The sequence below is a fragment of the Eptesicus fuscus genome, chromosome 10 (assembly GCF_027574615.1).
Source record: "Eptesicus fuscus isolate TK198812 chromosome 10, DD_ASM_mEF_20220401, whole genome shotgun sequence".
NCBI classification, from domain to species: domain Eukaryota; kingdom Metazoa; phylum Chordata; class Mammalia; order Chiroptera; family Vespertilionidae; genus Eptesicus; species Eptesicus fuscus.
Genome location: NC_072482.1, coordinates 9,822,941 through 9,842,188, shown reverse-complemented (window position 1 = coordinate 9,842,188; position 19,248 = coordinate 9,822,941). Strand labels below are relative to the sequence as shown.

The 19,248-nt window shown below is 47.1% G+C and overlaps 1 protein-coding gene across 2 annotated transcripts in view; it reads right to left on the bottom strand.

Annotated features, from left to right (window-relative positions):
• DAAM2 (dishevelled associated activator of morphogenesis 2) overlaps window positions 1-7,549 on the bottom strand; it is a 103,920-nt gene extending 96,371 nt beyond the window's left edge. For both annotated transcript variants that reach the window (XM_028161174.2, XM_008151943.3), the window contains exon 1: window positions 7,481-7,549. The gene's annotated coding sequence lies outside the window, so the exon portion shown is untranslated. The remainder of the gene's footprint in view (window positions 1-7,480) is intronic.
• Window positions 7,550-19,248: the final 11,699 nt, after the last annotated feature.

Genomic DNA, 19,248 nt, shown 5'->3' with positions numbered 1-19,248 from the left:
ACTGTAATGCCGTTTGTTAAGTGTTATAACAGAATCACATGTCAAGTTCCTGGGAGTGAGAAGGAAGGAGTGACTGGGGGGAGCCTTACAAAGGGAGTTTGAGAGAGAAGGCAGGAGCAAACCCGGCAGGAAAAGTGGACCAGGAAGATGAGGATTGGGAAGGGTCTTTCAGTTAGAAAGAACTATGAACAAGGGTATAGAGGAGGGACATGCTCCTAACTATTCAGTGTAATAAAACCTAGACCAGTGGTCGGCAAACCTCGGATCGCGAGCCACATGCGGCTCTTTGGCCCCTTGAGTGTGGCTCTTCCACAAAATACCACCACGGCCTGGGCGCGTCTATTTTGAAGAAGTGGCGTTGGAAGAAGTTTAAGTTTAAAAATTTGGCTCTCAAAAGAAATTTCAATCATTGTACTGTTGATATTTGGCTCTGTTGACTAATGAGTTTGCCGACCACTGACCTAGGCTAACCTTTGAGGAATGATAGGGATTGCTGGTTGACACAGCAGTCAGCCACACAGGAATTCCTCACTCACATCCCGAGGCCTGATCTGTGTTGTCTTAACAGGGGAACCTTTACTTCAGAAACCTCACAAGAGTTTTTCTTCGCCAACCAGCTTACAGACTGATTATTTTCCCTACCGCATCCCTTATTCTGCCCATGACACTGGAATTAGGTGTTGGCTCCAATCTAGTTAGTTTTTGTTCTATTTGGTTAATTGCAAGTAACTACAACAACCGTGATAGTGAGAGCTAACATTCACTGAGTGCTTACTCTAGGTCAAGGGCTGACAATTCTCACCACCACATGGAGTGGGAGGTATTATCTATTATCATCCCTGTTTCTCCCATGAGACTCAGAGAGATGAAATAATATGCAAGGCCTTACAAAATATAAGTAGCAGGGCCAGGATTCAAACACAGGCTTGTCTGATTCTAGGCCCATATTCTTGACCACCATGCAGAAATGACTCTCCCGAAGGCATACCCACTCCATACCTGTCTGAGATCCAGAGCAGAAACCATCAAACTTTTTCTGTTAAAGGGCCAGACAATAAATATTTTCAGCACTGTGAACCACAGGGTCCCTATTACAACACTCAGCTGGGCCCTTTTAGCATGAAAGCAGCCATAGACAACACATAGACAAATTACATGGCTGTGCTCCAGTAAAACTCTGTTTATATAACAAGTGGACAGATTGGATTTGGCCCCTAATCTATAGTGGTTTGTTCATTCATTCATTCAGGCAATGTTTATTGTCTCCCTTGTGCCTGACACTATACCAGGTTCCGGAAATCAGGGAGAACCACGCCAAGTCCCCACCCTCATGGAGCTTACTTAAATCCTAGCAAAGTCTTGCCTGTTCGTTTTACCTGTACCTGATACCCAGCGTCCTGACCTCGGTACAGTATTCTTCACTCTTCCATTGGACCCATGGCTCTCAACTTACACTTCAGGTCATTTGGGCGGTTGTAGAACTCTCAGCGCCTGGGTCCACTCCCCTGTGATCCTAATTTAATTGGTCTCGGTGAGCCCAGGTTCTGACACTTTTTTTTTTTTTTTTAAATATATTTTATTGATTTTTTACAGAGAGGAAGAGAGAGGGATAGAGAGTCAGAAACATCGATGAGAGAGAAACATCGATCAGCTGCCTCTTGCACACCCCCTATGGGGGATGTGCCCGCAACCAACGTACATGCCCTTGACCGGAATCGAACCTGGGACCCTTGAGTCCGCAGGCCGACGCTCTATCCACTGAGCCAAACCGGTTTCGGCAGGTTCTGACACTTTTACAAGCTCGCCAGCTGATTCTGATGTGCAGCCAGGGCTGCAACCCACTGTTTGGATCCTCATTTGCCTCCTGTTTCTTCCACTCACCTACTGTGTGAATTAGGGTGAGTCTTTTAGCCCACAGAGTATGAGCCATATAATGTGGATAATACCAATCTCACAGGATTGTTATGATGATGAAATGAGGCCATGAGCTTTTCAAACTGTAGGATGTTATACATGGTAAGGTACTGTTGTCATTCTGCCATTATGTTAGGTACTGACTCAATAATTTCTTTCTTCTTTCTTTCTTTCTTTCTTTCTTTCTTTCTTTCTTTCTTTTTCTTTCTTTCTTTCCCTTCCTTCCTTCCTTCCTTCCTTCCTTCCTTCCTTCCTTCTTTCCTTCCTTCCTTCCTTCCTTCCTCCCTTCCCTTCCCTTTTCCTTCCTTCCTTCTCTCTCTCTCTCTCTCTCTCTCTCTCTCTTTCTCTCTCTCTTCCTTCCTTCCTTCCTTCCTTCCTTCCTTCCTTCCTTCCTTCCTTCCTTCCTTCCTTCCTTCCTTCCTTCTAAGGCCAGGCTTGACCTTGCCTGTTTGAGCCACGGCAATGTTTGGGATTTCTACAACAAGCTGTATGGAGACAGCTCACTGATAGCCCAGGTTCACTGGTGAGTGAGCTGGTGGCCTTTCCTTTACTCCCGCAGAGGGTGACAGGGGGCTGCCATTGGCATGGGGAGTGCTGGTCTATGCCCCACTTTTATATGAAAGGGTCTCCCACTTTGAGCACCAATGTTAAGCCTTGAATAAGTGGCTTATTTACTTTCCCTCATAGACAAAGGTCCAAACCCATGTACTTTCATGAGCTTAGATCTAGAGGGGAACGGCATGAACAGTGTGCCGAGCACGGAGCAATTTGCTAGGTCCTTCTCATGTATTGTTTCATCTCGTCTTCAGAACAACCCTGGGAGGTGAGGATAGTTACTGCTCCCATTTATCAGACAAAGAAAAATCACAGAGACTGAACCGCTTGTCACCTGGTGGGGTCAGCACTCATACCTGGGTCCACTTGGTCCTGAAACGTTCCCCGTGGAGCCCCCGGCATCCTGCAAGTCAGTCAGCTCCTCGATGGCAAGAGATGAGCTGCCAAACGTTTCTTTCTCCAGGTTTTTGCTTGTCTTTGCTTTTGGAGGGGGAGCCCAGAAAGAATCCCATGACACCTGCTAATCGCCACAGTGTGAAAGCCTCGCACAGCTCTGGCGTGATACACGGGGCCAGAGAAAAGGCATTTCCTCCCTGCGCAACATTTCGACGGCACAGTTTTATAACCTCGTAATGAAGCAAAAAAACAAACAAACCAAAAAAATGTGAGGAGAGAGTTGGAGAAATAGATACTGCCAGCAGTGAGGAATTCACTGACCCCCAATCTGGGCCATCTCAAGAGATGTTGGCCACTCGCTGAGCCTCTTAAAAGCTGAAAAGTCATCCCAGGCCACGGTTAAAGAGAGTGCTTGAGCAAAACAGAAACAAATGTGATCCTCAAAGTCTTAAATGTCAACTTGAAGGATAACTTAGAAGCTCTCAGATGGTCCAAGAGAACCTGCAGCTGCTCTGTGCAGCATCAGATGCTCCTTCTGTGCTTGGACGGCCACTCCTCTACACCGTGTGTCAATCGGGGTGCCAATCGGGGGCAGCTTGCCCACCCCACCCCACCAGACAGGCTTACAGATGCCTAAAACTTCCATTCCTTTTTATACATATTTTTATTGATTTTTAGAGAGAGAGAAAGGGAGAGGGAGAGGGAAAGATTGAGGAAGAGTGGAACATCGATCAGACTACCTCCTGCATGCCCCCTACCAGGGATTGAGCCGGAAACCCGGGCATGCACCCTGACCAGGAATCGAACCAGCAGCCTTTTGGTGCATGGGACCACACCCAGCCAACTAAGCCACGTGGCCAGGGCTAAAGCTTCCATTCTTTGCAACCCATTGGAATCTCCTCCCCTTACTCTGACCTCAGCACCTTCAGGCACAGTGGCTGCCCAACCTACCTCTGACCCGAGGCTTGTTCTTCAAGACTCAACTGGTCCTTCTACCTCATTTTCTTAGATTCTTTTTTCTTTCTGCTGCTCTGAGTGGGTGTTTCCTGCTACCGTGTCTTCCAAATCACTGATTCTATCCTCTGCTTCATCTAATCTTGATTTGGGGAAACAGTTTGTAAAGTATATGATTATCTCACCACTATGCTGTACTAATACAAAATAATATTGAAGATAAACTATAGTTGAAAAATAATGTTTTTTTTTTAAAAAAAGAATGATACAAAGGTTAAACGTCAAAAGAAAAAAGGAATCCCGTGGTTCTTGATCTTGCTGCCCCACCCCCACCTTGCCACCCCCTCCCACCCCCACTGTACACTCCAGCCTGGTCTGTGCCCTCTGCCTCGGGAGGGAGCTCACACAGGAGTGTTTCCAGGCCAGATGCCCAGGATGCCTGGTGCCTCCTCCCACCCTCAGGATGATGGGCCAGGCATGTGCTCCTGGGTAGCCCCACCGGCCACCTTTTCTCCAGGGAGCCAGTAAAGGTCACCTGACCCTAGCAACTCCACCCATTGGCCTTCAATAACGGAAAACATGTAGCCAGATTTGGGGGGAGGTCCTTTCCAAACTACGCAGGCTCCTGACGGCTGAGTACGGGAACATGGAATGACGACAGGCCCTTTATTAAGGGTCTACAACATCGCTAGCTCTGTTTCCGGCCTTTTGCATAAATATCATTTCTGTAATAACCTTGTGAGGTAAACATTATCCTCATTATCTTTTTCCAGGTGAGGACGCTGAAGCTCCCAGGGATAAGTAGGGTGTCCCAGGTGACGAATCCCCTCCCGGGCAGTGCTCGGAAGCCTGGGCTCTATCCTGCTCCAGGCAGCGTGTGGAGCCCAGACCTGAAGGACGCAGGGTCCCTGACCATAGACTCTGGCGGCCATGGAGATCCAGAGAGTCGGCCACTAGCAAAGCCAAGGACACCCACCGTCCAAGTTGTTTGTCAGCCGGGTGTGCTTGCCCTTTGGAACTTCAGGAGAGTCTGAGAATGCGCCCTAAGTATTCTGACCTCAGGGATGACTGGCCAGCCGGCCAGATCTTGAGCTGATAGAAGGGAGGAGGAGAAGGCTCCACTATCGGCCCAAGCATCAGTGGCCTAGGAATTCGTCCCAGGTCTCAAGTTGGTGAAATGGCCCAGAGCAAGCCTGGAGGGGCCAGGATGGCACTGACTCTCAGAGAAACCTTCATGAAGAAAGAATGGAAGCCCAGTTCTCTTGCTGAGGACCGTGTGCTGCTGGGACAGGGTAGTTCTGGGCGCCCACCTCCAAGGGTCCCTCTGTCCCTGGTATTCAGCCTTCTATTTGAAAATAGTGGGAATGAGCGGGAACATTGAAAATCGGTCCTCCCATTGGCGCCACTGAAGTCAGAGAAGCAAGCCTCTGCCTCACTGGTCACCTTGGCACCCTCCCGACAGGGCGCTGAGGCGTGCCCTCTCCTTCTCCCCTGGGCCCAGGGGTCTTGGGTGAGGGAGAGAGTCTCACCTGTCTAGCGTCCAAAACTTTGGGGGCAGGAAGTTGGAAAGGAAGACTGGGGAGAGACCATGTTCCCATAGAAAGCAGTAGTCTCTCAATCTCACTCACACTTGCCCCAACCCCCCAAAAAATCATTCACAGGTCTTCCTACTGGTCCTGCCCTCACATCCTCCCTTCCTGATCGCCTGACTCTCTCAGTTCCAGCGCCCAGGAGAAGTTTCTCTCCTCTTTTTCATCCTGATGGGGGCACGAGCATTCCCTCAGCATCCCCGGAGCTGGAGGACAAGCTCCGAAAACTCGGCTAGGAGTACACACCGGAGCGTGCAACTCACCAGGCGGCACGACATAATAGCACAGTTGTTGCTTTTCAAGGAAGGAGTGCAGCTCCCACCCAGCACGGAGGAGAGACGGGCTGTTTACGCTTCCCTGCCCCAGGCCACGACCATCCCCAGGCGCTCCAAACGTGGGAGCATGTCCCGCACGTGCTTCTCCCGGGACCCCAGCGACCCCTCTTCCACACTCCTCTCCATCGCCTTCTTCATCACACGTAGGTGGAAGGTGGACTCCTGAAGCTAAACGACTCTATTTCTGACACTGCCGTCTGCTCAGTCTATTACCGCGTTTCCCTAGGGATCGATTTGTATAATTTCTAAAATCCTTCCCAAATCTCCAACTTCCTGTGGGTCCAAATCTCCTCCCTGGCCCTTCGTTTTTCCAGGGCACAGGGAGAGTCCGGCCATGTTCCTCCCACCCAAACATTGTCGGTTGGCTCTATTGCAAAATGCAAAACCAGAGCCCCGGCGAGGGCAACGCTGAAAGGGCTCTCTTTGTGGTCACTGGTCTGTTGAACCCAGCGATTGCCATCCAGGGCCTGCACTGGGTCCACACGGGCTGCTGGGTCCACACGGCCCGGGCCCCCTCGCCTCCCACTCTCAGGACAACACAATCCCCCCTCTGCGTCCCAGGGAAAACCCGTTGCCTCCGTCAGCCGGCTTTTCAGAGAAATCCAAGAAACTGACACCCGTGCTCAGATGGGGGAAAACACAAAACCTTAAGCTTTTCAAAAATGGGAAGTTGCTTTCATTCCCATGTCAGCTTCCAGGAAACCCTTTCCTTGAAACTCTTTCCTAGAGACGCATGCTTTTCCTGCCCACCTTCCCTGGAGCTCTGCAAACCCACCACAGAACTGTGCAGAAGTGGCCAGAGCAGGGAGGCAAGAGTTAAATCCAGCCCAGACCTCAGCAATCTGTGTTCAATTTTGATAAAAATCTCTCTCCCTTTTCCCCACCGCCCCCTCCCTCCACCCCACCGCTCAGACACGTCTCTTTATGTTATGAGCTTGCATCTTGTTTGGGGCACCGCGGTGCTCCCAGAGAATCCCCCACTGCGGGCACATGTGGCAGACACATTCATCCCACTCCTGGGGCAGGCTGGACACAGAGCCGCAGTGTCCTGGCCGCCGCCACCTCCTCCTCCTCCTCCTTCCTCCTCTTCCTTAAATTACCTGCCTCCTGACCAGATCCTTCCTTCTGCTTAAGTCAAAGTCCCAGGGCCTGGGCATGTCAGGGCCACAGGTGCTGAGGCCCCCAGCGAGGGGACCCCTTTCCTGAGATGCTCCTTGCTTTGCTCCAGGTCCCACTGCCCACTGCTGCTGAGAGCCAGGACGCCCGCCCCCTGCCCTGCCTGCGGGCCAGAGGCCAGGCTTGCTGGTGGGAGCCGGGCTCCTGAAGAGTTAAATCCCCGACGAAGGCACAGACTGACCCAGGACAAGCCACCACCAAAAAAAGTTCTGTTTGGGGGGCACCGGCTATGTTGGTCCACTTGTGACAACAAGGAATCCGATTTCAAAGCCACGAAAACACATTTTTTAAAGTTTTCCAAAGACAATCTCTGTGTCCAGATGTGCCCATACCGACAGGCGTGTACACACGCACACGGCCGCGCACGCAGGCCCCGGGAGCCCACTCAGCAACACTTTGGAGAAACAAAACAGGCAGCCCGTGGAGCTCTGCCTCCAACCCGCTCCCCGCACCGGGAATAAAGTAGGGGCGAGAGTGGGGAAGGGCCGGCCGAGAGCCGCCCCAGCCCGGCCCCCACCCCGGGAGGGACGCGAGCCCAGCAGGCCGGGCGGCGGCACTTACTCCGAGGACCCCGCGCGGGCGCCGCTCCGCAGCCCGGACCCCGCGGCGCGCTCGCCGCTCTCCGCTCCTCGGCCCGACTCCGCCGCGTCCGGAGGAACCACCGCCTCCCCTCCCGGCCGGCCTCCCTCCCCCGCCCGCCCCGCTCTGACGTCAGGCGTCTTGGAGCGGGATATTTATGGCCAGGATACTCTGAATTTTCCCTAGGTAGAGTTCTGATTGCGGTTCCTTGGGATTTGTAATTTTCACACTTTCAGACAGAAAGGAGGGGAGGGGCGAGGGGGGAGGGCAGCCGGCAGGGGCGAGGCAGACAATGAGGGTAGCTGTTTCCTACTCTGGCAAGGAGCCTTCGCAGGGCTCCCTCTGTTTTGGAAACGTGTTAGGGTCAAGGAGGCAAAAGTGGCGACCTGGCCAGTGGGTTTCTCCAAGCTCCTCCCGGGGCATCTGGCGCAAAGACCTGCTCTGAGCTGCTGCGGGGTCGGGTCTGGGGGGAATGCCCTCTCCATCCCCAAAGGGCCCGGTGTAGGACAGTAAGTCCCAGGAAGGTGCCAGGGCAAGAAAAGAGATAACTCAGGCAGAACAGAACAGCTAATTAGAAGCCCTGGTCCACACCCTAACAACTTTTCCATTTCTTCTTTGGGAGTGTGTATGTAAAAGGAGAAAAAAAAAAGGTTTATTTTTATAAAATTATGTTCCACACTCCCTGCCTCTGTATAGCTTTTCCAACTCAGTGCCAGTCAATTCATCTTACTTCACTGCTTATATACAGAGTGTGAGCCGTTTACAATAGCTCTTATTCATACTTTTTAAAATCGCCTTTAATTTTTTTTTTTTTTCTTACATGTGATTGTGACCCATCTCCCGGACTGCACTGGAGTTGCCTTGGTCGGGAGCGACTGTCTGCTCCAAGCCTGGCCCCATCCTCAGGGTGAGTGTTGGATCTTGTTTCTCCCACAATCCCAGGAGGCACCCACCCTGGGTGATGACCCATGGAGAGTTTTCTGGGTATCCACGTCTGGACTCTGATGGTTTCTGTTTCTCCACCGAGCTAAAGGGTCTTAGGGGAATGGCTTGGTGTAAGGGCCCTCCTTCCAGAATACAGAAAAAGAGAATGTAATGCTTTAGCCTTCATGGTTCCCAGGAATTGGAGAATGAGCATAAAAATGATGCACAAGATGCAAATCGCTTGTGCAGTTAGATAACCTAAGTGTGTAGGTATTCAACTCCCCATTACTAGGAAGAGCACAGATAACTGCAAATCATCACTAAGCCATCACAACTCTAGGGAACTTTCCATTAGCCCAGATGGGGTGGGTGTGTGTGCCTCAACCACAGTTACAATGCAGCAGGGACTCACGGACTTGGAATGTGTTTACCCCTTTGGCAGCAGCTGGTTAGGGCTGATTGCCAGAAGGGGCCAGGTCTTGGGGACTGGGCCTCTTGGTGGGGGACGGCCAAGATGTTTTGATCCAAGCCACAGAGGGCCGGAGCCCTGCTGCGTGGCCAGTGCCAGGCCGCCTCCTGAGCTTTATACCCACTGCCATGTAGTTCCCCTTCCTCACATCAGGGTTCCATTGGCAAGGTAAGTTCTGCTCTGAGGTAGACATTGCAAGTTGGCTTCCAAAAGCCATCGGCCAATCCCTTCTCCCCTACCTTCCTCAATAAAAAACTGGAAGTTTACAATATTCACTATCCCAGGCTCCCTTGTAACCGGGGAGAGCTATGAAACCCAGTTCTGGCCAGGTGAGGTTGTTGTGCAAAGGCAGGAGTCAGCTGCCACAAAACTCTTTAAGAAAAAGTCAGATTCAGACGGCATGCCCCTTCAACACTTGGACATTCCTTAATTGTCCTTCCCCTATTTCTTCTCTCTTGGAACATAGACATGATGCCTGGAGATACAGCAGCCATCTTGCAACCTTGGGTACAAAAGCCACTCACTTAAAGATGGTGGAGCAGGGAGGTGGGAGGAGCCAGGGTGCCAGGTGGCATCTGTAAAGGGCTGCACCTTCCTCTGACTTCTTGTTAGGTGACCAAAATAAACTCTTATGTGTTTAAGTTATTATAGCCGAGTCTTCTGTTTGGGTTTTGTTGTTGTTGTTGTTGTTGTTGTTTTTTATAGCCAAATGTAATCTTTCCTGACATGCTCCTATCGGTCCACCAAAATATACTATTCGGATCGTTCCTGAGCATTAATTAGCTTACAGGTATGACAATGATATTTTACATGCCATGCACTCGCATTATTCTCTATAGTTTTCAAAGGCTATTCACATATGTCTTCTCTGAACCTCACAACTGTGGGAGATATCACTATTCATACACAGACACACAGACAGGCATACACACACACACACACACACACACACACACACACACACAGAAGCTGGATCTGACACATGTTCTGCCCCAAATCAGAGTCAGCAAATAAAGGATCTTGGACCCTAACCTAGTTCCTCTTGACTCCAATTCCATGAATTTTCTGCAACATCTTTAATAACACAACAAGAAAGGCCAACGAAGAACACTTATTCCTACTAAGTTGGCATGAATTCTGTTTAATTCAACCAAGATGAATCAGATTGCAAGTAAATTCTGGAACTGGAAAGTGCCATGGTCTATGTGGGAATTAACTTCAGTCCACTGTCTCCCCGAATCCCTCTCGCCTTCCAGCTACCTCCTGACATCCTAGCTTGAATCCCCGCAGTTGGTCTTTCAGGTGAACCCAGTCTTGTCACTCTCATTCCCTTTGAAATGCTTGGACCACCCTTTTCTTGAAGCACTTTCCTCAGGGATGTCTTCCCATCACCACCACTTCCCTTGTGCGGTTTCTCTCCTGAGTCCTCTCTTCCCACCAAGATGTTGATGTTCCCCAGGCATTTGTCATTGGCTGTCCTCCGAGTATCATAGACCCTCCTCTTGTGAATTCGTTCAGTTCTCCTGAATTCCACTACGGGCTCAGTAACCATCTGGGAAACTCAGCTGTGGTCTCTGTGCCCAAATCTATACTCTAACCACATTTTCCTCTCAACTCTAATCCCACTTTTCCAACTGTGGTCTACAATGCCCAGCAGAGGGCAAGTATTAAATACAGGATCTCTATTTTTAACTACTTTTGAAAAATAAAAGGATGCAGGAAAGTTACTACAGCGTAAGCGGGTTTTATGACTGACTAACATCTAGTATCAGGAGCTATGCGTGACCATGCTCCCTTGGAAACCACACCACAGGCCAATCTAATCGTTCCTATCATACGGAAATGGAGTGGAGTTAATAGAAATCAGCAGCAACGGACCAAATAGAAATGAAGAGGCAGACCTAATGAGAAATAGAATATCCTCATTAGCTTCTTTTAGAATTAACTCCTTTTATAATATCCTCATTAACTCATTCCAAGCAAAGTGGGAGAAAGGGAGGATTTAAAGTTGAGATGAGATAGGGCCAGAGACTTAGAGGTGGTGGGTGAGGAGCACCGGGAAAACAGGAACAGAAGTGAGGCTGGGCCACAGAAGGCGCCAGGTCTGGGAGAGGGGAGTCTCCATCCCTGCCCAGGTGAGCTTACTCAGGGTCGCTTGGGAAGACGGACAGGTGAAGCTCATCAAATGCATGGATCTCAGTGCTGAGGGGCTGTTTTTGAAGCTGGTGAGCCCTGAAAAGTCCATGAAATGGGCGGACTCCTTCCAACATTATCTGAGTCACCCCTTAACCCCAACTCTATCACACAGAGTCCTACTGTAGGGGTAGGGGCATCTCCTATTCTCCATCTTTCTTCACCTGTCAGTCACCTGCATGTTCCAGGAATGCTCCCTGAACATAGACTGTGTGCAGCACACTGCTCACCTGGAAAATGTTACCTGTGCACTGGAGGGGGGGTCCTCAAATAGTTCACCAAGCTTGTCCTGGCTTCCAAAGCTAGCATGTGCTTCCAAGGTACAGCCTTTCCGTGGGGAGAAGTGGCTTCACAATGGCCCCTCCTTACTGACTTCCCAGGGGAACAGCTCCTGGTCTATCCTTCATGGACCTTGGGAACATTCAGTGAAGACCTTCTGATGAATAAATGAGAATCCCTTGAGTATGCCATCCAACCAATATGAGGCTCTCCATGAGTAATGTATTTTTCCTTGTTTTACCAACACGCGGCATGGAAGATCATAAAAAGAACTCAAGTATTACGATCAGAGACCTTGGTTGAATCCCCAGCTTTGCCTCCCATTGTGCAACCTCTGTATGGGAGATGGGAGGTGACTTCTTGAAGCTTAGTGTTTGTGATGGTTAATTTGATGTATCAACTTGGCTCATATGGTGCCCAGGTATTTGGTCAAACATTATTCTAAACGTTTCTGTGAGTTGATTTTTGGATGAGATTAACAGTTACATTGGTGAACGTCCATAATGTGGGTGGGCCTCACTCAATCAGTTGAAGATCTTAATAGAACAAAGACTGGCCTCCAGGATTCTGCCAGCAGATGGCCTTCAGACTGGAACTGCAACTCTTCGCTGCGTCTCCAGCCTGCCATCCTACCCATCAGATTTTGGATTCATCAAGCCTCCAAATTGCATGAGCCAGCTGTTTGAAATAAATCTCTATCTACCTATCTATCATCTATCTATCTATCTGCACACACACATCCTGTGGGCTCTGTTTCTCTGGAGAACTATGACTAATACAGCATTCCTCATTAACAACATGGGATGAAGATTGTTCCATCCCAAAGACTTGTTGAACAGTCCAGTGAGTCAAAACAGAATAAAAGTCCCTGACTCTGTGAGTTCTTCTGAGACTGGGGAGGGTGAGGAACACTCAGAATTGTGTGGTCTCTCTCGCCCAACCCTTGGCCTGTCAGAATCAACCTGCTGCCCCGCAGGCTCTGCTCAGGGATGTTTCAGAATTTGTCAAGGGTGCTGTCAGTGCCTCGAAGGCAGAAAAAGCTTGTTCTGAGCTGGACCCAGTTCCGTACAGACATGTCACCCAGGAGGATCATGGGCCGGATCCTGCTTCTCTCACTTAGAATAAAAGATGGTGATCTCCTTGTTTAGGGAAATCTGCTGGACTTCTGTTATCTGACAGTAACGTCCAAGGATACGACTAAAGAGAGAAAGAGACCAGAGCTCCCACACCTTCCCCCTGGGAAGGGCCTATTAGTGGGATGTGAAGGCTTGATTAAGAGGTCTTGGGTTCTCACTGTGGTGTGTGTAGTGCAGTGGGAAGGCCTCTCAGCACCCAGCCTCCAAGAAGCCAGCTTCTCACCCCAGCTCTGGCCCTTGCAGCTGAGTAAGAGCATCATTTGGCTTCTCTGAGAGAGATGGGTTAATACGAGGATCCACCCCATGGTGCAAAAGTGAGGATTAAATTACAGTATTGGTTCCTTACAGATGGCCATTCTCATAGGCCTTTTCCCCCTTTGCCCTTTCCCAGGTCCACCCCCAACACACACAGCTCCTCTGTTAGTTAATACCAAGAATGCGCTTCACATCAGTGTACAATTCACCAGGTTCCTGGCATCCGGCTCTCTGTAAATATCTTTGCCTGGAGTTAAGAAACCTCCCCTGGCTCAGACATGACCACACCAAATAGGCAGCAATTGGAAAATTGCCCCCATAAAGGCCGTCTCCTTCCGAGGCGCAGGACTGCATGTTTCAGAAGCCTTCTCAGGTTGTTTGTAGCAGCTTTGAGGGTCAGCTCTGCCGCCTCGTCTACGTCAAAACCCTAAGTGTTTAACCACAAGACACACAATCCTGGGACATCGTGGCGGCAGCCCTCCACCCCCACAGCGAGGCAGGCCACGCGTGTGTCTAATCCGGTATGTGCTACCCCCCCCACACACACACACACACAGGCCAGTAAGACACGCACCTGGCCAGATGTGGGATGGAATGTCACACAGTGTGAAGAGTGCTTGAGTGGGTAGGAAAGGGGGTGGAATTCCTTCCTGACCCCCCTGTCCCCCCTGCTCCCCCCCCCACCCCCCAATGTGTGATCAGAGCCGAAGATCCCAGGCTGGGGAAGGACGTGCCGCTAGTAGCCACAGCTGCTGGTGTTATTTCTGGAGCCAGAGTTCTTGCACAGCCATGACTGCCTACAAAGTCCCGCTGGAGTCCCTTTTCAGTAGCTCGAACCCTTTGAAAAGTAATGCTCAGGGCCAAGCTCCCCAGTCAGCTTCAGGGTGAAATTCTATTTTGAAATGTTTGGGAGAAAGAAATCTTCCCAGCTGTTTATATGGAGGGTGAAGATGAGTAAACCTCTCTCTCTCTCTCTCTCTCTCTCTCTCTCTCTCACACACACACACACACACACACACACACACACACGCACACACTTTTCTCCATTGAAAATACTTTGAGACTCCTTACAATCTTCAGGTACGTGTGACTTTGGGCTGTCATGTATGTTTGTGTGCCACTGAGCAAGGACTTGTGTAAGACTACGGGTACTTCAGTGGAAGCATGACACGTTTCATCATTCCGTGGTTTTGTCTTTTAAAGGAAAATTTCTTAAAAATGGTAACGTGGTGATGTTAGAAATCTGTTCTTAATTACCACTCAGTAACTTGACAATCTGTTTTATCCCATTCATTTCTTTTGGGAAGTTCTCAGCCACTCGCCTCTTCAGCTGTGTGTACACAATCACACACAGATATAAAGAAAAAGAAACCCACCCGGGTCGCCCTGGGAAAGAGCACGGTGCATTTGCGCACTGAATGAACCCTCCTGCAGATATGAATAAGCACAGATTGTCATACACGGGGAGTTTCATAAACACCCAATAGAATTGTTTGATTGCTGTACATATGTGGTTTAGGACCCACGTTTAGAGTTTTTATTATTATTAATGTTTTACTTTCTTTAAAAAAAAAAAACACATAAAAAACAGCAATAGAAGCAGCAGCAAGAAACCCTCCTCTAAAGCTGTTTTTCATTCATTCCTGCTGAGTCCCGGGCTTAAGCTCTGGAAATGCAAAGATGAATAGGATGGGATTCCTATCAATAAGGAACTTGGTCTAGAGCAGTGGTCGGCAAGCCACGGCTCGCGAGCCACATGCGGTTCTTTGGCCCCTTGAGTGTTCTAACGCCACTTCTTCAAAATAGACTCGCCCAGGCCGAAAACCGACTTCTGCGCATGGGCCACGAAGTTTCAATCGCACTGTACGTGCGCGCCCGCACGTGGTATTTTGTGGAAAAGCCACACCTAAGGGGCCAAAGAACCGCATGTGGCTCGCGAGCCGCGGTTTGCTGACCACTGGTCTAGTGGAAAGACCATGCAGCCAAGCTCTAGGACACTCAGGTTAAGCAAATAAAAGAATCGCTGTGGTTTGGAGGAGGGGAAAGGCAATTGCACGCGGCCTGCCTTCGGGAGCACTCTGGGTGAGAAGGAAAACACCTCTCTTTCCACAGGTACTTTCCAGGCCAATGTTTCCAAAATGTGTTCTGCAGGATGCCAACCTCTTTAAACGGCTTGCCAGAAAGGTGGGGGGAGTGTGCCTCAAGACCCAAGAAGTTTGATAAAAACTGTATATTCCACACACACACACACACACACACACACACACACACACCTTGGAACTTCACAGTGCCTATTAGCATATTAAAGCTTCTGAGAAGGCTCATGGCATAAAAGATTTGCCTAACTTTGCTTAGCACAGTTATTTCCTCTCAAGACCCATTTTTCACATAACATCTGTGAACATCCCATAACTTTAAGAAACATTGTTTAGTCTAAAGGGGACCAGAGAAGTCTCTAAAAATAAACACAAGCGTAAGGGGATGCTGAATTGGAATTTTTAATGAAGCAGCGAGATGCGATAGATAAGAAATTCTAAAATAACGTTTCAGCGTCGAGAAGCAGATTTTCAAAAGGAAATACCTGGGAACTGGTTTCATGCCTCTAAAAAACCCCTTTCTATAAAGAGAATTAGAAGTGTGGAAGTTGAGAAAGAATGCTGTGAGGAGGATTTCCTTGAGAGACCGGCACCACAATTCTTTCTCTTCGCACACACAGTGAGAACAGCTTGAGGGTGATAACTCAAGGACCTCACTAAAGTCTCCCCAAAGTTGGGAATGTGGACAGTGTCAGACTGCAGCCTAGAAATCAAGAGGGCAGGAGCCAGATGGTGAATTAATTTTGTGTGGATCAAAGGAGAGTAATTGCTTTATTGGGAAGGCTGGCACTGGCTGAGCTTGCTAGGACAGGGATTAATACATGTTTCCTGAGGACCATATGTGGGCCACATGGGAAAGAAAAAGTGAGCCAGGAGCTATTTGAGATCTTATCGAAGAGGACTACCTGGGAGAATCATGGGGCCACGCTGCTGAGAAGAATCAGTGAGTGGGTGTGGAGTGGGCCCCTGGAAGATCAAACTAAGTGGGGGAGAAGTAGCTGAAGGAAGAGAATGCACAGCCCACATCAGAGAATTTGCATTGGGAGGGCCTAAGTGAATAATCTGAAGAACTTGCAAAAGGGCTCTGAAGCGAGAGTCAGATGTATGCAAAGCCATTTTACAGCTGTATTGGTCAAGCAAAAAGTTCTCTGTGGAAGAGAGGACTGTCATCGATGGCTGAGTAGGGAAATCAGAAAAATTTATATCCACAAAGCAATAAAGAATAAAATTGAAAAAAACACACACAACCATTTCAGCATTCTGAAAATCAACCAAAAGCATATGACAATGTCAGAAGTGTTTATACTTAAAACAAAACAAAACAAAACAACAAAAAAACCTGATGATTTTAAGGAAAGAATAGCAGAAATCTTAGGTGTTCTAGCTTGAGGCTGTGTGAAACCATTGGCTGGTCACTACACCACCATGAAGACACAAGGGTAAATTTTAAAAAGCCAAGCTTATAAATAAAAGTAAGAATATGTAAAACAAAGCTGAGCTGAGACATCAGTGTCCATATACTGCAGGCTTCACAGATTTATACTGTAAGTTATAAAACAAACAAATTAAATACCAACAACAGCCTTTGGAGACCAGGGAGATCAGAATCCAGAGTTACTGCAAAAGATTACCCAGAATGTCCAGTTTTCAACAAAAAAAACTTACAACAGACAAGCTAACAGTAAAGTATAACTCATATGTAATATATAAAGCAATCAATGGAAACTATTTAGTGTCCTCAAATGCTGGATTTAGCAAACAAAGACTTAAAAACAACTACTATAAATATGTTTAAAGAACTGAAGCAAGCAATGCTGAAAGAAAAGAGTGAAATCAATGAATAGAGATTCTTAATTAGGACACAAATGTATTTAAAAAAACACAAATAAAAATTCTGATGTTGAAAAATATAATTAAAATGAAAAGTTTACCAGAGGAGCTCAGTAGCAGATGCAAGATGGAAGAATCCGTGAACTTGAGGATAAATCAATAGAAATGACCAATCTAAAGGACAGTGAGGGAACAAAAATGAAGGTAAATGAACAATGCATCAGAAACCTGTGAAACAGCATCAAATGTCTGCCAATATTCATGTAATGGGAGTTCCAGGAAAGAAGAGATATAAAGGGACAGAAAAAAAAATTGAAGATATAGTGGCATAAGATTTCTAAAATCTGATAAAAATATTTAATCTACTGGTACAAGAAGCACAAAAAATTCTAAATGGAATAAACACAAAGAAATTCACACCTAGACATAACATCTAACTCTTGAAAGTTAAAACAAAGAGAAATCTTGTAAGGAGGGAAAGAACAATGATGTGTTACATACAAGGAATATCAATATGAAAATGGCTGACTTCTCATCTGAAACAGTAGAAGCCAGAAGACAGTGAATGGCATATTCAAAGAACTAGAAAAAAAAATCTTAACCAATAATTCTAAATCAAGCAAACTATTCTTCAAAAATTTAGGCAAAATAATACCCAAACATGGTTAAAATAAACAGAAAATTATACTGCTTAAACACGTATTTAGCACTAACCAGTTTGGCTCAGTGGATAGAGCATCGGCCTGTGGACTCAAGGGTCCCAAGTTTGATTCTGGTCAAGGGCATGTACCTTGGTTGCTGGTACATACCCAGTAAGGAGTGTGCAGGAGGCAGCTGATCGATGTTTCTCTCTCATCGATGTTTCTAACTCTCTATCCCTCTCCCTTCCTCTCTGTAAAAAATCAATAAAATATATTTTTTTAAGAAAACATATTTAGCCCAGCCCATGTGGCTCAGTGGTTGAGTGTTGACCTATAAACCAGGAGGTCACAGTTTGATCCCTGGTGAGGACACACGCCCAGGTTGTAGGTTCAGTCCCCAACGGGGCGGGTATAGGAGGCAGCCGATCAATGATTCTCTCTCATCATTGATGTTTCTATCTCTTCCTCCCTCTCCCTTCCTCTCTGAAATCAATAAAAATATTTTTATAAAAACCTATTTAACACACAAAAAGCAGTCAGGGAAGAACAGAAAACATAAAGAAAAAAATAGCAAAGTAGTAAATGTAAAGTCAACCATAAAAATAAATGCATTAAATGTAAATGGCCTAAAAATACAATAAAAAAGGCAGAGATTATCAGACTGAACTTAAAAAGCAAGAATTAATTATATGTTGTCTGCAAGAAAAACACCTTATATTTAAGAACACAAACAGGTTAAAAATAAAAGGTTGAAAAAAATATATACCATGAAAACAGCATTTACAAAAGAACTGGAGTGGTTCTATTAATATCAGACAACATAGACTTCAAAACCAGAAATAATAGAAAAAAACAAAAATATTTCATAATAATAAAATGGTCAGTACATAAGGAAGATATAAGAAATAACCTCACAATTCATAAAGAAAAAAGTGACATAATTAAAAGGAGAAATTTTAAATTTAATAATAATAATTAAAGGTTTTTATATTCCACTCTTGGTAATTTTTAAATCACTAAGCAATAAATCAGCAAGAATATAGAAGACTTGAATAACTCTATCAACAACTTGACATCACTATCTGTGTGTGTGTGTGTGTGTGTGTGTGTGTGTGAGAGATTGTGTCTCAATGTCTATTTTGTCTGATACTATAATTTTTTATGGTCAGACACCATACTTTGTCTGATTTCAATCTTTTAATATTTGTTGAGACTTTATGGCCTACTATATTGTCTTTCCTGAATAATATTTCAAGTGTGCTTGAAAATTATATGTATTCTGCTGCCAATGGGTAACCATTTTATTATTAGGAAATATTATCCTTGTCTCTAATACTATTTCTGGTGTCTAGCACACCTGGCCCATTCTTCAGGAAAGACCAGATACTGAATCATAAAACAAATTTCAATAACTTAAAAATAATTGAAATTATACAAAGTGTGGCATCTGACCACAAAGGAATCCTAATATATAAAAAGCCAGGGGCCATCACAACTGAAACAACTGGATGGACGACTGAACAGCAGGCTGCATGGGGCGACCAGGCCGGCAGGGGAGGGGGGCAGTTAGGAGTGACCAGGTTGGCAGCGGGAGCAGTTAGGGACGATTAGGCAGGCAGGCAGGTGAGCAGTTAGGAGCCAGCAGTCCTGGATTGTGAGAAGGATGTCCGACTGCCGGTTTAGGCATTATCCCTGGGATTAGGCCTAAACAGGCAGTTGGACATCCCCCAAGGGGTCCCGGATTGGGGAGGGTGCCGGCTTAGCTGAGGGGACCCCCCCACCCCCCATGCACCAGGCCTCTAGTTAAATTATAAAACAACAATAACAACAACATCTGGGAAATTCCCAAATATTTGGAAATTAAACAGCATCCTTTTAAATGTTCAAGGATTGGAGGACTCAACATTGTTAAAAATGGCATTTCTTC